Genomic DNA, 22,480 nt, shown 5'->3' with positions numbered 1-22,480 from the left:
TTAGTCTGGAAGATGATTGTTTCATTCAGAGCCAGACAATCTTGGAAGAATTGGCACTGGTATATTTCACCAAGACAAGTTGCTTGCCATTCATAAGTGCTGGCTACTAAAATTTACTCTTGTAGTTCTCAAGGACTGGGTTGTTCTGTTTCAGTGTGTATGTGTGTGTGTTTCTAGTATTTAGGTTCAACGATAAGTGATTTAAAATCTGCATTTGTTTTATCCTTTTGGAGTGTACCATTTTCTTTTGTGTTTATACTAACATATCCTTGTCATGATGATTTTGATAAAGTATCGTTGCTGGTTAAGGAAGTTTCCTGTTAATATGAAAAGAGAAGATTTCAACTTATAATATTGTAACACATTTCATACTGCAATGGTAACAAAACAAGTCACTATCATGTTATTACATTATTGGATATATGTGCCATTTACAAGTAGTATATTAAACAAAAGGATCAATTTTTGCTTTTGGGATGAAAATGTACAATGACTACAAACACTGCACACACACACACACACACACACACACACACACACATATATATATATATATAATTACTCAATGCAGTACAAAATACAAATTAAAATTTCAGTACTCTGACATCAAGACATTTACTAATTTTTATTGAAAGGATCCAATTACCTTTCACATGTAATTTTAATATTTTGGAGAATTAACAAACAAAGTAAAATAATTACCACATAAATATCTGTCATATCCCTTAGTAACAATTAACAAGAATATTTGAATTAATTGCTTCATATTATATTAAAGATCTTATGATAAGAAACTTGAATAATAAGAAAAATGGACATTTCCCGAATCATAGTGAAGGAGTTAATTAAAGACAAAATAAGTATAAACACACTTTGCTGCAGTAAGCAATATTTTTGTTACAAGCTCCAGTATTACCAAATGAATGTACAGTATCATTGAAATTCTTATCAATTTTCAGGACATGTATGAAGTATTTTTAATATGTTTATATGTGCATACAGTGTAACTACTTTGAAATACCAAAAGTAATTGAAGAACATTTAAACCTTAACCATGGTGCAGCAGTGGCCACACAGAGGCCAGGTGTCTTGAGCTCAAAGCCCTTCTGTGATGAAAACACAGAAGGTTAGGGCCAGCTCAGCCTACACAGTGAGACCCATTTCCAAATCAAATAGCAACAAAAATAAAATATTTAAATATATGAACAAGAATTGTACTTTTTAATTTATCAAATTATTGTGTAAATATTAGGCACTAAATTTTGTGATTATGTAAGAGAGAAACTCATTGATATATGGGAAACTGTAACCTTAAAGAAACATCACTGATGTGGTCATATTAATGAAGTTGGGACAGGAGACCATGTCCATTAAGGACAAAGTCCTTTGGAAGACATCTTCTCAGATGGTACAAAGAATGTTTTGGTGAACATCGAACAGTGATGGGTGAGAGAGTTGCTCTCCAGGCTAAGGTAACAACAATGGAAATGTTAAAAGAAACAGGCATTTTACAAATATTCAGAGTAGAGACAAAAATCTCTGTGTCACTGGTAGACAGATAGTTGCACATGTGTCCATCCAATCATGGTTTAGAGATTATCCACACACATAACAGTTTAACAAAGTGCAGACACATACTCCAAAATTTGTAGCTAAAATTCTAGTAAATGTGTTAGAGTCCCAGTCCTTCACAATATAAGGGAGCAAGGAATAGTTATTTTCTTTGGCCTCATTTTCCATTTTTGAAAGAAATAGGAATTATCTTCTTATTTCTTATTATTCTACTAATTTCATTAATTTATTCTACATCAGCCCATCTTTCACTTTTCTACAGAATTTTTGTCATCTTCTGTCCAACAAAATAAATCACACACACACACACACACACACACACACGCACACACACACACACACACCAAATTTTACTCCAGTGAATAAACTGATGAAGGAATACTGGAGGCATGGATGCTGTGGGTGTGAAAATAGAGTAAAAAGTAAATTGACTCTGGACTGCATCAGGAAGCCTTCCTTAAAACAAGAGTCTAATCATAAGATGTGGTAGAATCATGTACCTGTTCATGAAACATTGCAAATTTGTGACCTACAAGTGAGAAATCTTTTTCCATCTTATATAACATCCTTTGCTTGAAAGCAAAAAAGATTTTTCTGCTGATAATAGGTGTCTACAGAGATAATCATAACCCTGCTAATTACATGAATGGTTCAAAGTTGGAGTCATGAATATATAAATTCCAGTAGTGGGCATTTCAGCATCTAGTGTCTGTCTGCCCATGATCTCCCACCAGAGTTCATAATCCTATGACTCACTTCTCCACCCATCCCTGTAAAGAGGATGGAAATCCTAACTACAGAATGATCTCATGAAGTAACTCACAATACACTTCATATTTCCTTACATGCCAACACCATATTGTACACAGGACCATCACATCATGCTTACCTGCAACTTCAGTCCACATGTTGAGCTCATACTGGACTACGTGTGGGCCTTCTGTCAGTGAGACACTATCATGTATGTTGAAAATGTCCCCTTCTAGGATCTGCATTTTACTGTCCTGACACAGAGGTCACTTACTTCCGTGGCTCTGTCTTATGAATGTTATATAGTCACCGATATTCTGACATTTGTCAGTATAGAAAAAATAATATACGTTGAGGATTAGTGAAGTAGAAAGAGAAAAAAAAAAAAACTTTCTAAGAGATAATGTGAAGTCCTCTGACCTCACCTCCCTCCAGAGCTGTGATTTTCCAATTACCTGATGCAACAGTGTGAGTGCCTAATTGGGGAAGTAAAAATAACTTTCAACAACTTTGTGTTTTGTACTAATTACCAGAAACAACTGCAAGTGAGTGATAAGTTTCTCCCTAGGAGCCACAGGACACGATGCTGAGGGAAACGGCTGTGAGTGCATGGACACGGACAGCTTTCCCTGAAAGAACTGGAAAAGAGTGTCATCTGGGAAACTGGTCTCTTCACAGGAAGTATGCAGTCTAATTGGACTATGTGGTCCTATGATAAAATCTCTATACAAAATTTAATCATTGATGCACAAGGTCCCAGAGACACACCTTCACTGGACCTCAGAAAGCAATCAGGAAATGAGCGCTGGTGTAGTAAAACAGCAGCTTACTGTAGCATCACTTTCATGATTACGAGGGACTTGAAGGTGACAGAACATGCTGGGGTGACCATGTGCGAGGTACTGGAAGTTTCCATTGAATTGAGTAACTACAAATGTGATAAAAATTTAGAAAATACCTAAAGGTGTTGAAGGTAAAAGTCCAATATTAATAGACAGTCACATGAAAGGTGGGATGATAAGAGATGGAATGTAAATTAGTATTCTACTAAATTTAACCATACAAGAAAAAGTCAAGGAAGTATGTTTCTTCCAAGCTCTAACTTGTAGTATAATGAAGTTCCCAACAATGAAGGGATCAAGAGTCATGAGGAGGCATTATGTACAGAGAGGAAAAACTTGCCGATTTTTAAAGATGAGAGAAAACACAGATCTATAACTGTTCAACAAATCTCAAACATCATAAGTAACCTAACTCTATTTACAGACACATTACACCAAAGTATCAGAAAATATGCAGAGGGCATATGTCACCTTTCATTTGAGATGGGTGCAGATTACACAGGAACTCAACCTGTGTCTATTGTTGTATGATGAAAGTGGTTAAACCTGATTTCTCCTCCTCCTTCCTTTTGTTACCACTTGTAATTTCCCAGTGACATCTGCAAAGTTGTACCTCACATTTCCTTAGCCTCCATGTTATTATATTATTCAATCCACAGCAGTTCTCTGAGAAATTGAAGACATTAGAATACAAAGAGAGAGGGGGATGGGTAACAGAAAGAGAGAGAGAGAGAAAGGCAATAAGTGGTATTCCTCAAATGTAACTTCTAAAAATTTTCCAGGAATATTAATGGTCTTTGAATGTGAAATATGAGTCTACTCTCAAAGTGTCCTTTCTACTTCCTTCTTTTCCTAAAGTTCATGGTATCCAAAAGATATACTCAGCTAAGAGTTTAGAGAATATATGAAAAGAGAGGGCAGGAGGTTTAGAAAACAATAAGGGGAAGGGGCATCATTAAGGGGGAGTTTACTTGGCATACAAGCAATATGGCCTGAATTTTATCCCTAGTGCCCATGTTAAAGCCTCTTTGGGTGGATTCCACATGCAATCCTAGCACTGGGGATGTGGAGATAAGGAATGCCTAGGATTGATGGATAATTGTTCTATCTAAATTATTGACTTAAGAGTAACTGTGACTTCAAAGTTAAAAAAAAAACAACTTGGAGATAAACTTTACTTTGGGGGTAGAACAGTGAGATAAATGCAAAGAGAACAAAAACTTTACACCTGCTTCCTAGCTGCCATAGTGCTTGAAAGTGCTCTGTAAGATTCTGGGAGAGACCAAGGTCATCAATAGTCCTAATCAGCAGTCTACCCTGGAACTACACAAATGGCCAGCCCGGCAAGCTGCGCTGCTGGTGCCATAGTGGCCGGTCAGGGTAACCTATTACTCTCCAATTGTACTTGTGTTTAGAGTCCATGGTTTAGAGTCCACATCTGAGATCGAAAACCAAGTCAAAAGCACATGGCACGGAAGCTCAGAGACCCTTGCTTGGGGAGGGGAAATGACATAGTTCATTGGCTAAATAGAAATGCTGTGCCCATCAAATTGCCCTCTGTATATTCACATTTCTTTCCATATATTAGTGTTGCTGTTACTTTAGGTCAGAACATCCTCTTTTTGTAGGTGAAATTCACAACTGTCTACACCTACCACTCATCAGTGTGCTAAGAGAATATTTCCAGTTGAGTCTTCTCTCTGGATGAGATATCTGTCTCAATCTACAAGTGATTGGGGAACATTGGGAAGGAGGTAGTGGAAAGAGTATTAATGTTGCTCTCACTGTTATCCAGAGAAACTTCCTTTTGAGGGCCAAGGGGCCCAGCTTATATTCCCCAGGACCCACATAAGTCAGATGTTCAAGGCGAATCATGTGTCTGGACTTCCTTTGCAGAGACTGGAGGCTCTCCTTCTCTCTCTCACAAATAAATAAACAAAAATTAAAAAGTTTAGTAAAAGAAACTTCCTTTTTGATGTGGCTGTGGATACTAAGGAGACAAAACCTAGTCAAATTGGTGAGGAAAAGAGTTTGTGGAGAGTTCAGCACTAAATAACACATCTCTGTAATGTCTTCTAAGCAGCATAGAGTGGAGGGAACGTAAGAGTGAAAGGTGAGGAGAAGGGCATCGGCTCACTGTCTATCCAAGAGACAGGAAGTGACCAGGGCATCCATGTCCTCAGAGCTGCTGTGTACTGTTGCTACCTGCACAATGCTGAGAATATAAACAACCTGACATAGGTGAAGAAGGTGGGCTGAAAGAAAGACATCAAAACACACATAGGACATGATTGAAATAGGATGATCCTCAGTGAAATGGGCATGGGGGACAATAGGAAGTAATGGGAGCAGATTGTGATCAAATTGCAGTATGCTCATATATTAAATTTATCATGAATAGCAGAAGCCTTTGTAAGAGAAAATGCACTCTTATGGAAAAATAATTATATAGGTAGATTACACTTTTTTTTTTTTTTTTTTAGAAAGGGCCTTGAATTCACACTTTAAGGCTTAGGATGGCCTCAAAGAAATCTTCATATTTCTCTTGTCACAGGCTCCAAATGGCTGTTATTGCAGGCATTAGCCACCACATTCGGCTCAGTAAATGTTGATATACCTTCTAATTAGAAGGTGAATAAAAATAGAATTCTAGTGTTTTTTCAGAAATAATTATACACGACACATTTACATATTCAATAGTATATTTGTACAGTAAGTGCTCATGAAAATTATTACAACCAGTAGAGTTCCCAGCATTTGCATTTTCCCTTTTCATACATATTCATAAATAAATTTACATACTTTTCCACAAAAATTATATGATGGGCTGAAGAGATGGCTTAGTGGTTAAGCGCTTGCCTGTGAAGCCTAAGGACCACTGTTCGAGGCTTGATTCCCCAGTACCCACGTTAGCCAGATGCACAAGGGGGCGCATGCGTCTGGAGTTCATTTGCAGTGGCTGGAGGCCTGGCGTGCCCATTCTCTCCCTCTCCCTCTCTCTCTCTCTCTCTCTCTCTCTCTCTCTGCCTCTTTCTCTCTCTGCCTCTCTCTCTCTCTGCCTCTCTCTCTGTCGCTCTCAAATAAATAAATAAAAATTTAAAAAAATTATATGATATATAGCTTGCTTCTCATATGTTATATGTTCTTGCATCATATTCTATTTCCATAATTCACATTAAAATAGCATAAACTGTTTTTTACTCATCCCAAAGTGTTTGTATCTTCAAATGCCCTCTGAAGACACAGTATTGAAAGTGGTAACAAAAATAAACCTTACAAGAATAATAGTTACCTAATTTCTGGCATATAGATGCCCTGAGTAGAAGAATCTCACAAATATAGTCAATGAAACCAGCATGCAGAAGACAAATTTGTCAACTTTTTTCTTCTCACTCAGAAGCCCAATCATCTGTAGCTAGGATCCACATGTGAGGGAGAACATGTGGTGCTTGACTTTCTGGGCCTGTGTTACCTCACTTAGTATAATCCTTTCCAGAACAATCCATTTTTCTGCAAATTTCATAACTTCATTTTTCTTTACCACTGAGTAGAACTCCATTGTATAAATGTTCCACATCTTCATTATCCACTCATCAGTTGAGGGACATCTAGGCTGGTTCCATTTCCCAGCTACTATAAATTGAGCAGCAATAAACATGGCTGAGCATGTACTTCTAAGGAAATAAGATGAGTCCTTAGGATATATGCCTAGGAGTCCTATAGCTGGGCCATATGGTAGATCAATTATTAACTGTTTCAGGAATCTCTACAGTGATTTCTACAATGGCTGGACCAGATTACATTCCCACCAGCAGTGTAGAAGGGTTCCTCTTTTTCCACATCCCCACCAGCATTTATAATCATTTGTTTTCATGATGGTAGCCAATCTGACAGCAGTGAGATGGAATCTCAATGTAGTTTTAATATGCTTTTCCCAGATGACTAGTGATGTAGAACATATTTTAGATGCTTATATGCCATTCGTATTTCTTCATTTGAGAATGCTCTATTTAGCTCCATAGCCCATTTTTTGATTGGCTTGTTTGATTCCTTATTATTTAACTTTTTGAGTTCTTTGTATATCTTAGATATTAATCCTTTAACAGATATATAGCTGGCAAAGAGGTTTTCCCATTCTGTAGGTTACCTCTTTGCTTTTTTCACTGTGTCCTTTGCAGTGAAAAATCTTTGTAATTTCATGAGGTCCCAGTGATTAATCTGTGGTTTTATTGCCTGAGCAACTGGGGTAGTATTCAGAAAGTATGCCAAGATCAATATGTTGAAGTGTTTCCTCTACTTTTTCTTCTAGCAGTTTCAGAGTTTCAGGTCTGATGTTAAGGTCTTTAATCCATTTGGACTTAATTCTTTTTTTTTTTTTAAATTATTTATTTATTTATTTGGGAGCGACAGACACAGAGAGAAAGACAGATAGAGGGAGAGAGAGAGAATGGGCGCGCCAGGGCTTCCAGCCTCTGCAAACGATCTCCAGACATGTGCGCCCCCTTGTGCATCTGGCTAACGTGGGACCTGGGGAAGTGAGCCTTGAACCGGGGTCCTTAGGCTTCACAGGCAAGTGCTTAACTGCTAAGCCATCTCTCCAGCCCTGGACTTAATTCTTGTGCATGATGAGAGAGAAGAGTCTATTTTCATCCTTCTACAGATATCCAGTTTTCCCAACACCATTTGCCGAAGAGGCTGTCTTTTCTCCAATGAGTATTTTTGGCACTTTTATTGAATATCAGGTGGCTATAGCTACCTGGATTTACATCTGGGACCTCTATTTTTTTTTCCATTGATCTACATGTCTTTTTTTGTGCCAGTACCATGCTGTTTTTGTTCCTATGGCTCTGCAGTATAGGTTAAAATCAGGCATGGTGATACCACCAGCATTATTTTTGTTGCTCAGTAATATTTTTGATATTTGAGGTTTTTTGTGATCCCAAATGAATTTTTGGATTGTTTTTTTCTATTTCCATGAAGAATGCCTTTGGAAATTTGATAGGGATTGCATTAAATGTGTAGATTGCTTTTGGTAAGATTGCCATTTTCACAATATTGATTCTTTTAACCCAGGAACAAGGGATGTTTCTCCACTTTATAGTGTCTTCTGCAATTTCTTCTTGAGTCTTGTAAAGTTCTCATTGTAGATTCTTTACTTCCTAGGTTAGGTTTATTACAAGGTACTTCATTTATTTATTTATTTTTTTGATGCAGTTCTGAGTGGGAGTGATTCTCTGATTTCATCCTCTGTGTGTTTGTTGTTAGCATATATGAAGGCTACTGATTTCTGTGTATTTATTTGTATCCTGCTACATGGCTGTAGGTTTTTATCAGCTCTAACAGTTTGCTAGTAGAGTTTTTAGGGTCCTTTATATAGAATCATGTCATCTGCAAATAATGATAAATTGATCTCTTCCTCTCCAATTTGTATCCCTTTTATGCGTGTCTCTTGCCTTATTTCTATGGCTAAGATTTCCAGAACTATATTAAATAAAAGTGGGGACAGTGGAAACCCTTGTCTTGTTCCTGATTTTAGTGGAAAAGCTTCCAGTTTTTCCCCATTTAGTATTATGTTGGCTGTAGGCTTGTCATAAATAGCTTTTATTATATTGAGATATGTTCCTTCTATTCCAAGTCTCTGTAGGACTTTTATCATAAAGGGATGTTGGATTTTGTCAAACGCTTTCTTTGCATCTAATGAGATGATGATGTGATTTTTGTCTTTCAACTCATTTATGTAATGTATTATATTTATAGATTTGCATATATTGAACCATCCCTGCATCTCTGGGATAAAGCCTATTTGGTCAGGGTGAATGATCTTTTTGAAATATTCTTGTATTCTGTTTGCCAATATTTTGTTGAGAATTTTTGGGTCTATGTTCATGAGGGAGATTGGTCTGTAATTTTCTTTTTTTGTTCAATCATTGCCTGGTTTTGGTATCAGGATGATGCTGGCTTCATAGAAGTGTTTGGTAGAATTCCTTCTTTTTCTATTTCCTGGAAAAGCTTAAGAAACAATGGTGTTAGCTCTTCCTTGAAGGTCAGGGAAAATTCAGCAGTGAATCCATCTGGGCCTGGGCTTTTTTTAGTTGGGAGAATTGATAACTGTTCAGATTTCCATGCTTGTTATAGGTCTATTTAAGTGATTAATCTCATCTTGATTTAATTTAGGTAGGTTATATAAACCAAGGAAATCATCCATTTCTTCAAGATTTTCATACTTTGTGGAGTATATGCTTGTATAGTATGTCCCTATGATTTTTTGAATTTCTCTGGAATCTGTTGTGATATTACATTTTTCATCTCTGATTTTATTAATTTGTGTCTCTTCTCTCTTTCTTTAGGTCAGATTTGCTAAGGCTTTATCAATCTTGTTTATCCTTTCGATTTCTGCCCAAATCTTTTTTATTTCTTCCTGTCTACTGATTTTGGTTTATCTTGTTCTTCTTTTTCCAAGGCTTTAAGGTGAAACATTAGGTTGTTTACTTGTGACCTTTCTAATTTCTTAACATAGGCACTTAAGGCTATAAATTTACCTCTTAGAACTGCCTTCATTGTGTCCCAGAGATTTTGGTATGTTGCGTTCTCATTATCGTTTGACTCTATAAATTTTTTGATTTCCTTCTTGATTTCTTTATTGACCCATTCATCATTTAGCAGTAGTTTATAGTTTCCATGATTTTGTGTAAGCTCTATAGCCTTTCTTGCTACTGATTTGTAGTTTAATTCCATTGTGGTCAGATAAAATGCAACGAATTATTTCAATTATCCTGAGTTTGTTAAGATTTGCTTTGTGTCCTAATATATGGTCTATTTTAGAGAATGTTCCATGTGCTGCTGAAAAGAATGTATATTCTGTAGCATTTGGATAAAATGTCCTGTATATACCTGTTAGGTCCATTCCTTCTATATCCTCATTAATTCCAGATGCCTCTCTGTTTATTTTTTCTCAGGATGACCTGTCAATTGATGAGAGTGGGGTGTTAAAGTCACCCACCACCACTGTTTTTGGTGATATCTGTGACCTTAGTTGTAATAGTGTTTGTTTGATGAATTTGAGAGCCCCCATGTTAGGTGCATATTTGTTTAGGATTGTAATGTCCTCCTGTTGGACTGTGCCCCTAATCAATATAAAGTGACCTTCCTTATCTTTCTTGACTAACGTTGGACTGAAATCTACCTTGTCACATATTAGGGTAGCAACCCCTGCTTTTTTTCTAGGCCCATTTGCTTGAAACACTGTTATCCAACCTTTCACCAATAAGATAATGTCTATCCTTTGTAGAAAGGTGAGTTTCTTGGAGACAACAAATTGTAGAATCCTGCTTTTTAACCCAGTCTGCAAACCTATGTCTTTTGGTTGGGGCATTGAGGCCATTGATATTAAGAGATATTACTGAAAGGTGTATATTTATGTTTGCCATTTTTTTGTGTGGTTCTGGTTCTACCTTTGCTCTCTTGTGTTGACTAGTATTTGAGTATTGCTTGTTTTTTACAGGTTCCTTATATATGCACTTTTCCTTTTCTTCAGCATGGAGGATTCTATCAAGTATTTTCTGTACAGCTGGTTTTGTCTTCAAGTACTCCTTTAACCTGCTTTTGTCATGGAATGCCCTTATTTCTCCGTCTATTTGAATGGATAGCTTTGCAGGATAATGTAACCTTGGTTGACAGTTGTTATCTTTCAGAACTTGGAATATATCACTCCAAGCCCTTCTGGCTTTTAAAGTTTGTGTTGAATTATCTGCTGTGATCCTGATGGGCTTGCCTTTGTAGGTAACTTGATTTTTCTCTCTAAATGCTTTCAATATATGTTCTTTGGTTTGTGTGTTTAGTAGTTTAATTATAACATGGCAAGGAGTGGTTCTTTCCAGACTTTGTCTGTTTGTTGTTCTAAAAGCTTCTTGTATCTTCATTGGAACCTCTTTCCCAATTTGGGGGAAGTTTTCTTCCATGATTTTGTTCAAGACGCCTACTATGCCTTTGGAGTGGAATTCTTCTCCTTCTACTATGCCCTAATTCTTATGTTTGATCTTTTCTTTGTGTCCTGAATATCTTGAAATTTCCACTCATTCTTTTCTATACATTTGTCTTTCTCTTTGTTGGACTGTATTAGATCTGCCACCTGGTCTTCTAGCTTAGATATTCTGTCCTCTCCTTCATCCATTCTAGCTGTGAGATTTTCTACACAGTTTTTTATTTCATTAACTGTGTTCTTTATTGCTAGTAATTCTGACTGGTTTTTCTTTATTATTTACATTTCTTTATTTATGACTTGTATTGCCTTCTTTATTTCATTAAACTGGTGTCTTGTGTCTTCTTTGATTTCCTCTTTGATTCCTTTGATTTGTTCTTTGACTTCTTTGAACATATTTACAATCATTCTTTTGAAATCTTTCTCAGGCATTTCCTCTAACTTGTTCTCACTGGAGGTCATTTCTGATGCATTAATGCTGTTAGGTGGATTTATATTGTCTTGCTTTTTAGTGTTTCTTGTGTTATAATGTATATATTTTTTCATCTTGGATTAAGTTAAGATTTTCTAGCTAGCTAAGTATTCTTAGCTGTATCAATTGATTTGATGTTATATATCTTCCGGATAGGAGCTTAAGGTGTTAGGTGTGGCTCGTAAGGCTCTCAGAGTATCTACAAAGGTGTTCCTAGGGTTTGAGTTTCTCTGCTATGGGAGTATTCAAGTAGGCTGAGTGGAATAAAATACAGGTAGATTCTAAAATTTAACTAAACACTGTACACATTCAATCAAATCAGCACCAAATATTTATGCAAGCGAAGTTATTATAACAACCAGATCCTCTATCAACACAGAGGTTAAGATTTCTGGTCTGTTCAGGGATCCAAGTCAGCTTGTGACCAAGTGAGACCCTTCCCTGGTGCAATCCCAGTTACTTTTGACGATTTTGGTCTCAGTCAAGTTGCTGGCTGGGTCGTTGGGCTGCTGTTCTGTTTTATGGAGCTGGGCAGTGGCTTTTCCTGTGGGGCATACTGAGCCTGGCAACTGTGACCCTGCAGATGGGCACCCCCAGTGCTGGAACCACTACTACTGCTGCTGTAGCTGCCACTGCTGGAGCCACCGCTGCTGCTGCTGCTGCTCCCTCTGAAGCTGTTGCTGCTGGATCAGTCGCTGCTGCTGCTGAAGCTGCCACTACTGGATCTGCTGCTCCTGGGGCTGCTGTTGCCAGTGCCAGAGCTGCTGATGTGGCTGCAGGACTCTGCTCCTGCTTGGGTCCCTCTCTTGGCTGAAGTTGGTGTGCCTGGTGACTGGGCCAGGACCACTGCTCTGTTCAATGGAGCTGGGCATATGCAGTGGGGGAGGAGAGGGAGCTGCAGCTGCTCTGATTCTCTCACTGTTCCATGTGTTCTTCTACCTTGTGATCTGCTCCTCCATTGTTCACTGCCACTCTCCCTTCACGTTTCTTGAGTTGTGGAGAGCGCTGGTGTGAGTGGACACTCCCCTCACCTGGCTTTTCCTGCATTTCAATCCGTGCCTAGCAGCTTTCTCGTGCACTGTTGCTGCCGCCGTCAGCAGACCTGATGGGGCTGCTTTTGCCAGCCTGTGCGGGCTCTGGATGCTCTGGATCTCTCCTACTTCTCAGCTGCTGTTTCAATTTCCTATACACCTCACTTTTTAGTAAAAGTGTGTATTTTGCTGAGTTTTTTTTTTTTTTTTTTGTCTTTTTTCCCCCAGCCTGCTTTGGCATGGTACCTACACTGCCATCTTACCTGGAAATCAAGATATTTTTGATAGAAAAAAAAATCCCATAGAAATATATCTTAGCACAACTGTTAAAATCCATACAGCGCTTTGCAGCCGTGGCCTCTTTCCTAGCACTCCTGGGCCTGTGGAGCCCACCTCCTGAGCTGTGGTAATCGATAGGATTCCCACCTGGTTGGGAAACTTGGTAGGGGAAAGTACAGTGAAGTATTTGAGGTCACTAACAGTGCCAACAATGAGAGAGTGGTTGTGGAAATTCTCAAGCCAGTGAAGAAAAATAAGGTAAAATGAGAGCGGTTAAGATTCTGGAGAACCTTCGTGGTAGAACACATGTCATTAAGCTGATTGACCCTGTAAAGGACTGCCAGATCCTGACAGACTTTGATAGGCGGTTTTATATGCATAAACTACTTAAGGCTCTGGATTACTGCCACAGCAAGGGAATTGTGCACAGGGATGTGAACCCACACAATGTCATGACAGATCACCAACAAAACAAGCTGCAGCTCATAGGTGGAGGCCTGGCAGAGTTCTGTCACCTGCTCAGGAGTACGATGTCTGTGTGGCCTCGAGGTTCTTCAAGGGTCCAGAGCTCCTTGTGGACTATCAGATATGTATGATCACAGCTTGGATATGTGGAGTTTGGTTTGGACTGACAGATTGAAAAGGAAGATCCCAAAGCCAGGAAATGCATTCAGCTAAGGTTCTTATACCAGACCTGCATACCTGCATCACATATTCTATGTATCCATATACACATTTATGCCACCTGAAAAATCAGAACCTATACTAACATGTCAGGCAGCAAAGCTCAAGTGTTTGGGATTATCCCAGGCAGCCTGGACTCTCGGTTGTCAGAGAAATAGGTGCCGCTGAGTGTCTTCCTGCCCCTTTCTTCCTGACTCCCCCTGAATCTCTCACATCTTTCCCTTCCCTTCTCCTCTTTTTAAGTTGCCCAGTGGACCAGGCGCTGGAGTCACCTGGAGGGTCTGGGAAGAGCAGTAACTCCTCCTTTGTCTTGGGTCCTCCAGTGCCAGGAAAAGCATCTGTGGAGGAGAATATGTCCATGTGCCTCCAGCCCTCTCTCTATGGATCCCACTTTTTGAGGACCAGCACAGCCAGCCTGTTATCCTTGGGTCTGTAGCCACAGCTGTGGCCCAGCAGGAGCCCTTCCTTGTGAAGCATCTGACTCACTTTTCAGGCACCTGTAGTTGACCTTGCTCCATGCCTTTGGCGTGGAACATACCTGGGTTTGAAGTGCTTAATCCCTTCTTGATCTGGACTTGACATCTAGGCTGTCCTTTCCCAAGCTAAGATGAGTCTAGTCCAGACTTCTTTTACCTGTCTCTAAATTTACTTTGGGTCCAGTGGACCTGGACCCAGCTCTCTTCAGATTTTAGTGTCTACCTGAGTTTGGAGAATGTAAATATGTGTGTGTGTGGGGGGGTGTAGGGGTGGGAGTCAGTTTTTATTTAGACTAAACTGATAAGTTTAAATACCCAGTATACTTTTCAGTAAGTATATTATTTCTAAACTCATCTCAATAATTTTCATTTGTTTGCTTCATTACCTGATAGCAGGTTAAAAGTACCCATGACAAGGACTTAATAATGTCCTGGTGAAAAGCAAAAAAAGTGGGGAACAGGGTAGTGTTTCACTGTCATCTTGGATACTGCCTGTGTTCAAAACTGTAGACCTGGTGGGGTGAGAGCAGAGACTCTTGGGCTGTACCCAGGTCAGTGTTTCACTGCTGATGGCCACACAGAGTGTGACTGATTGAAAGGTTGCCTTGCTAGGAAAGCCGTGGTGAGAGTAGAACTAATGAAGTGATTGCATGTTCACTCTCTACAGGTTCCTATCAGCTGAGCCTGCTCCTGTCCTGCCCCTGTGGTTGGTGACTAGCTGAGAGAAGCCATTGCCTGCATAGTGAGAGCCGGTGTTGCTGGGGCTTGTTGTGGATGAGCAGATGAGCCTGGACACATTCAGATCTGATGGCAGATGCTCAGTCAGACTTCCTCATAGAACTTCTCTTACCATGCACATGTCCACCAAGCTTAGGCCATATGCCTCTTTGCAAAGGGGACTTTGGTGTCAAGACTGCTTAGAGGAAACCAAGAACTCAGCATCCTGGAGGCCAGAGAGTACCAGGGGGGAGGGTGGGTGAAAGACAAGAACCAATAAGAACAATGTTATGAAGGTAGATCTTCAGGGAATACACTTCTTGAGACATGAAACTCGTGTTTTAGGGTGTGCCCTGGGGAGGTCTAAGGACACTTGAAAGGTGGTCATAAGGCCCAGCATTGGTACCAAGGGCCTGTAGGTCTGTGCCTACTCAGGGAAATGGCTTAGGTTCTCCAGGTACTGGGTTGCCTCAGTGGAAAGCAGAGCTACTTTGGAATGGTAAGAAGAGTTTTTATATATGCATTGAGATAAATTTAAAAAAGCCTAGTTAACAGTTCCTTTAAAACCAGTACAGATTAAATGATTGATTTAGAGGGCTGTGTGGGAAACCTGCACAGAGACCACAGTGAGAACAGTCTCCCTCCTGCACCTATATGAGTGGATAGGAGCTGGAAGAGGTAGTTGTTCAATGCTAGTCCTTTAGGAAAGCCAAGGCAGGTTTCACAAGCACTCAAGAACCTGGGTGTCAGGGAGCTTAATAAATTAAAACTGAAGGGTGAAATGCCTTTAAACAGTAACCCCAAAGTTGGGGAGGTAAGGACGGGAGGTGGCAAGGAGGCTAGAAATGACATAAATTTTGCACTGTGGGAATATGTATTGAAGCAAATGTCCCAAGATAAAACTGTAGAGGCTGGAGAATTGTGATGGGATTATACAGATGCATACTTTTGTGTGAAGATGCAACAATGTGCTACAACCATGATACTCAACCCTGAACTGTATGTATTGGGGATTTTTTAAAAACTTTGATTGAATCAATAAATTAACAGTTTTTCACTTGCAAAAAACATAAATATAAAAACATCAACATAGCACCATTATTTAAATTTCTGTAGTATGGAATAGTTTTCTTAAAATATATATATATAATTTATTGACAACTTCTATACTTACAAACAACAAATGGTGGTATTCCTCCCCCCCACTTTTCCCTTTATAACTCTGCTCTCCATCATACCCCCTCCCTTTCTCCATTAGCTTCTCTTTTAATTTGATGTTGTCATCTTTTTCTCCTATCATGAGGGTCATGTGTAGCTGTTGCTAGGAACTTAGAGATCTTGAATATTGAGGCCAAATTCTGTCTGGACAGTTGTATGTAAGTTCTTTGACTCTTACATTCTTTCTGCCACCTCTTCTACAATGGACCCCGAGGAGCCTTGGAGGGTGTGAAATGTTTCAGTGCTGGATGCTCCACTATCCATTTTCAGCACTATGTTGCCATTTGGGTCATCCCAGTGGTCATCGCCATCTGAAAAGAGAAGCATCTTAAATACTTTTTTTCTCAATTTTTATTAACATTTTCTATGATTATAAAAAATATCCCATGGTAATACCCACCCTCCCCCACCACTATCCCCTTTGAAATTCCATTCTCGATCATATCTCCTCCCCGTCTCAATCATTCTACGTACATATGTACAATAGCAACCTATTAAGTGCCCTCCTCCCTTCCTTTCTCTTCCCTTTATATCACCTTTTGAACTTAATGGCCTCTGCTACTGAGTTTTTTTCTTTATCATGCTGAAGCCCAATCATTTGTAGCTAGGATCCACATGTGAGGGAGAACATGTGGTGCTTGACTTTCTGGGCCTGTGTTACCTCACTTAGTATAATCCTTTCCAGATCCATCTATTTTTCTGCAAATTCCATAACTTCAGTTTTCTTTACTGCTGAGTAGAACTCCATTGTATAAATGTTCCACATCTTCATTATCCACTCATCAGTTGAGGGACATCTAGGCTGGTTCCATTTCCCAGCTATTATAAACTGAGCAGCAATAAACATGATTGAGCACGTACTTCTAAGGAAATGAGATGAGTCCTTAGGATATATGCCTAGGAGTCCTATAGTTGGGTCATATGGTAGATCAATCTTTAGCTGTTTTAAGAACCTCCACACTGATTTCTACAATGGCTGGGCCAGATTGCATTCCCACCAGCAGTGTAGAAAGGTTCCTCTTTTTCCACATCCCGGCCAACACTTATAATCATTTGTTTTCATGATGGTAGCCAATCTGACAGGAATGAGATGGAACCTCAATGTAGTTTTAATCTGCATTTCCCTGATGGCTAGTGACGTAGAACATTTTTTTAGATGCTTATATGCCATTCGTATTTCTTCCTTTGAGAACTCTCTATTTAGCTCCATAGCCCATTTTTTGATTGGCTTGTTTGATTCCTTATTATTTAACTTTTTGAGTTCTTTGTATATCTTAGATATTAATCCTTTAACAGATATATAGCTGGCGAAGAGGTTTTCCCATTCCGTAGGTTACCTCTTTGCTTTTTTCACTGTGTCCTTTGCAGTGCAAAATTTTTGTAATTTCATGAGGTCCTAGTGATTAATCTGTGGTTTTATTGCCTGAGCAATTAGGGTTGTATTCAGAAAGCCTTTGCCAAGACCAATATGTTGAAGGGTTTCCCCTACTTTTTCCTCTAGCAGTTTCAGAGTTTCAGGTCTGATGTTCAGGTATTTATTCCATTTGGACTTAATTCTTATGCATAGAGAAAGAGAAGAATCTATTTTCATCCTTCTACAGATACATACCCAGTTTTCCTAGCACCATTTGATGAAGAGGCTGTCTTTTCTCCAATGAGTATTCTTGGTATTTTTATCGAATATCAGGTGGTTATAGCTACCTGGATTTACATCTGGGTCCTCTGTTCTGTTCCATTGATCTACATGTCTGCTTTAGTGCCAGTACCATGCTGTTTTTGTTACTATGGTTCTGTAGTATAGGTTAAAATTGGGTATGGTGATACCATCAGCTTTATTTTTTTTGTTCAGTATTGTTTTACATATTGGAAGATTTTTTGTGATTCCAAATTAATTGTTGGATTTTTTTTTCTATTTCTATGAAGAATGCCTTTTGGAAAAAATATGGAACCCTTCACGAATTTGCATATCATCCTTTCGCAGGGGCCATGATAATCTTTTCTGTAACATTCCAATTTTAGTATATGTGCTGCTGAAGCAAACACAAGCAAAGGTTCTTTAACCAGAAGTGGGAGTAGGATTGATATATGTATATGAACATTAAATGTAGTGCTTTCAGGGAAATTTGCTGAGAGTAACATATGTATCCAGACAAGAGCAGACTTTATACCCCTAAGTCTCCCATGCCATAGGTTTTGATTAGATTTTTAGTACCAGGTATGCATTCCCTCCCAGAGTGGGCCTTCAGTCCAATCAGAGAGCAGTTGGTATCGCCCAGAGCAGACATGCCACTATTGCACTCATTCAGTCATTTGCCCTGTCTGGCCAAACTTGAGGCTTCCAATGTCCACTGCTTTTGCCACTGGTAAGTTGTGTCTCCCATATGGCTGTATACACTGCAGCTTTTTCCAGCTTTCAGTTGGCTGGGCTACAGGGAGAAGGTTTTCTGCTCAGCACCAGCTTTATTTCTCAGGGACTATGCAGCTCAGGCATGGGAAGTCTTCAGCAATAGGGTCTTACCATCTCTTTCTCTTTCTCACACCTTGGCAATAGCCATAATATTTTGGAGGCAACAGGGACCTGCCTGGCCAGCAACTCACTGGAAGGTAACTCATCCCTGGCACTGAAAATTTTCTAGGAAAAATCTATGGCTTTGGACATGCCATTATTCTAGAAAGTAGATTTTCTTATGTCTTATTCAGGATATCTTTAACATTGATTGAACCTCCCACCCCACCCTCCTTTTATAAAATCTTTTCCTCTTGCCTCACTTATGCCATTTCCCTCCCTGTAATCATTTTTTTCTACTTACATATATACAATAACATCTCCTTAAGACTTTCCCTTTCCTCCCTGCCTTATAGCCTTTTTCTAGCTTATGGGCCTCTGCTACTAATTTTTGGCCCCAGATCACATACAAGCCTTTACATTTGTAGCTAGGATCCATGCAGGAAAGAGAACCCGTGTTGTTTAGCATTCTGGGCCCGGGTTACCTCACTTACTATAATCCTTTCCATATCCATCCATTTCCCTGCAAATTTTATAATTTCATTTTATTAAAGCTGAATAGAAATCCATTGTGTAGATGTACACCTCTTTACTATTCATTCTTCTGTGGATGGACATCTAGGCTGGTTCCATTCCCTAGCTATTTTGAATAGAGCACCAATAAACATGGTTGTGCAAGTACCTCTAGGGTAGTGAAAAGAATCAATAGGATATATGCCTAGGAGTGTTTATAGCTGGATCATATGGCAAATCTATTTTTAGCTATCTCAAGAACCTCCACACTGATGTCCACAATGGGTGTACCAGATTACATTCCCACCAGCAGTGTAGAATGTTTCCCCTTTTCCACATCCTCACCAACATTTATTGTCATTTGTTTTCTTGATGGGAGCTGTTCTGATGAGAGAGAGATGGAATCTCAAGGTAGATTTAATTTGCATTTCCCTAATAGCTAAGGATGTAGAACACTTCTTTAGATGTTTATATGTCATCTGTATATCTTCCAATGAGAACTCTCTATTTAGTTCCATAGCCCATTTTTTGATTGGGTTGTTTGATTTCTTATTGTTCTGTTTTTGAGTTCTTTGTGTATTCTGGGTATTACTCCTCTGTCAGATGTATAGCTGGCAAAGATTTTCTCCCATTCTGTAGGTTGTCTCTTTGCTCTATACACAGTGTCCTTTACTGTACAAAAGCTTTGTAAGTTCATGAGATCCCAGTAGTTGATTAGTGGTTTTATTTGCTGAGCAATTGGAGTTATATTCATAAAGTCATTATCTCTGCCAATATGTTGAACAGTTTCCTCTACCTTTTCCTCTATCAATTTCAGACTTTCAGGTCTGATATTAAGGTCCCTGACCCACTTGGACTTGATCCTTTTTCATGAAGAAAGACATGGATCTATTTTCATCTTTTTTACATATAGATATCCAGTTTTCCCAGTACCAATTTTTGAAGAGGCTGTCTTTTCTCCAATGAATATTTTTAGCATTTTTGTCAAAAAACAGATGGCCATGGATGCTTGGGTTAACATCTGCCTCCTCTATTCTGTTCCATTGATCTACATGTCTGTCTTTGTGCTAATACCATGCTGTTTTTGTTACTATGGCTTTGTAATATAGCTTAAAATTGGGTATGGGGACACCATCAGTCTTATTTTTGTTGCTCAAAAACGACTTGGCTATTTGAGCTTTTTTTGTACTTCCAATTGAACTTTAGAATTTTTTTTTCTATTCCTGTGAAGAATGCCATTGGAATTTTAATGGATATTGCATTAAATGTGAAGATTGCTTTTGGAAAGATTGACATTTTCATAATATTGATTCTTTCAATCCAAGAACATGTGATGTCTTTATTTCCTTGTATCTTCTGCAATTTCTCACTTGAGTCTTTTAAAGTTCTCATTGTAGAGATCCTTCACTTCCTTAGTTAAGTTTATTCCAAGGTACTTTATTTTTTTGAGGCAATTGTGAATGGGATAGATTCGCTGATTTCATCCTCTGCATGTTTGTTTTTAGTATATAGGAAAGCTACTGATTTCTGTGTATCTATTTGAATCCTGCTAGGTTGCTAAAAGTGTTTATCAGCTCTAAGAGCTTGCTAGTAGAGTCTTTACGGGCTTTAATGTATAGAATCATTTCCTGTGAAAATAGTGATTATTTGGTCTCTTCCTTTCCAATTTCTTTCCATTTATGAGTGCTTCTTGCCTTATTGCTATAGCTAAGACTTCCACTACTATATTAAATAAAAGTGGGGACAGTGGAAACTCTTGTTTTGTTCCTGAATTTAGTGGAAAAGCTTCACATTTTTCTCCACTTAGTATTATGTTGGCTGTGGGTTTGTCATAAATAGGTTTTATTTTGTTGAGATATGTTCCTTCTATTCCCAGTTTCTGTAATACTCTTACAATGAAAGGATGTTGGATTTTGTCTAATACCTTGTCTGCATGTATTGAGATGATCATGTGATTTTTGTCATTCAGACCATTTTTATGATGTATTACATTTACTAATTTGTGTGTGTTGAACCATCCTTGCCTCCCTGGCATAAAGCCAATTAGGTCAGGGCAAATAATCCTTGAAATATATTGTATTCTGTTTGCCAATATTCTGTTCAGAATTTTTGCATCTATGTTCGTGAGGTTGATTGGTCTGTAATTTTCTATCTTTGTCCTGTCTTTGTTCTTTGTCTAGTTTTTGTGTGAGGATGGTGCTGGCTTCATGCAAGGAGTTCAGTAGAATTTCTTCCTTTTCTATTCTATGGAAAAGTTTGAGAAGCAGTGCTGTTAGTTCTTCCAGTAAGGTCTGGTAAAATTGACCACTGAATCCATCTGAGCCTGGGATTTTTTTAGTTGGTAGGCTTTTTATTACTGCTTGCATCTCTATACTTGTTATAGGTCTATTTATATGGTTTCTCTCATCTTGATTTAATTTTGGTAGGTTATATGAATCAAGGAAATCATCCATTTCTTTCAGGTTTTCAAACCTAAGGGCATAAATATTCTTAAATTATGTCCTATACTTGTCTGAATTTATTTGGTGTCTGTTGTAATGGTGCCTATATCATCTCTAATTTTATTAATTTTTGCCTCTCTCTCTTTCTTCTGGTCAATTTTGCTAAGGCTTTATTAATCTTGTTTATCCTTTCAAATAACCAACTCTGTGTCATTGATTCTTTAGGTTTTTTTTTTTTTTTTTTGGTTTCTATTTCATTATTTTCTACCCTAATCTCTATTATTTCTTCCCATCTACTGATTTTTGGTTTGCCCTGTTTTTCTTTATCTAAAGTGAATCATTCAATTACTTGTTTGTGAACTCTCTACTTTCTTAAAATAGGCACTTAGAGCTATGAATTTCCCTCTTCGGACTAACTTCATTGTGTCCCAAAGGCTTTGGTATGTTGTATTATCATTATCATTTGATTCTATGAATTTGTTGATTTCTTATTTGATTTCTTCAATGACCCATTGATCATTGAATAGTGCACTGTTTAATCTCCATGAATTTCTTTTTTTTAAAAAATTTTTTTGTCATTATTTATTTATTTATTTGAGAGCGACAGACACAGAGAGAAAGACAGATAGAGGGAGAGAGAGAGAATGGGCGCGCCAGGGCTTCCAGCCTCTGCAAACGAACTCCAGACGGGTGCGCCCCCTTGTGCATCTGGCTAACATGGGACCTGGGGAACCGAGCCTCGAACTGGTGTCCTTAGGCTTCACATGCAAGCACTTAACCGCTAAGCCATCTCTCCAGCCTGAATTTCTTTTTTTTAATTTTTAGTATACATTTATGTTTTTATTGACAACATCTATACTTACAGACAACAAACCATGGTACCCCTCCCCCCCCACTTCCCCCTTCATAACTCTATCTCCAACATGTCCCCTCCTCTCTCCAGTAGTCTCTCTTCTAATTTGATGTCATCATCTTTTTCTCCTATTATGAAGTCTTGTGTG

At 38.6% G+C, this 22,480-nt stretch overlaps 1 non-coding gene and 1 pseudogene across 1 annotated transcript; one reads left to right on the top strand and one right to left on the bottom strand.

Moving 5' to 3' along the window:
* The first annotated feature begins 3,023 nt into the window (after positions 1–3,023).
* LOC123454607 lies at positions 3,024–13,602 on the top strand (annotated as a pseudogene).
* Positions 13,603–17,955: 4,353 nt separating this feature from the next.
* On the bottom strand, positions 17,956–18,062 carry LOC123454890. The gene has a single exon (XR_006633546.1). It is a non-coding gene; the product is annotated as a U6 spliceosomal RNA (small nuclear RNA).
* Positions 18,063–22,480: the final 4,418 nt, after the last annotated feature.

Source organism: Jaculus jaculus, chromosome 14 (assembly GCF_020740685.1).
Source record: "Jaculus jaculus isolate mJacJac1 chromosome 14, mJacJac1.mat.Y.cur, whole genome shotgun sequence".
Taxonomy (NCBI): domain Eukaryota; kingdom Metazoa; phylum Chordata; class Mammalia; order Rodentia; family Dipodidae; genus Jaculus; species Jaculus jaculus.
Note: the sequence above shows the minus strand (reverse complement) of the source record. Positions and strands in the feature narration are given on the sequence as shown.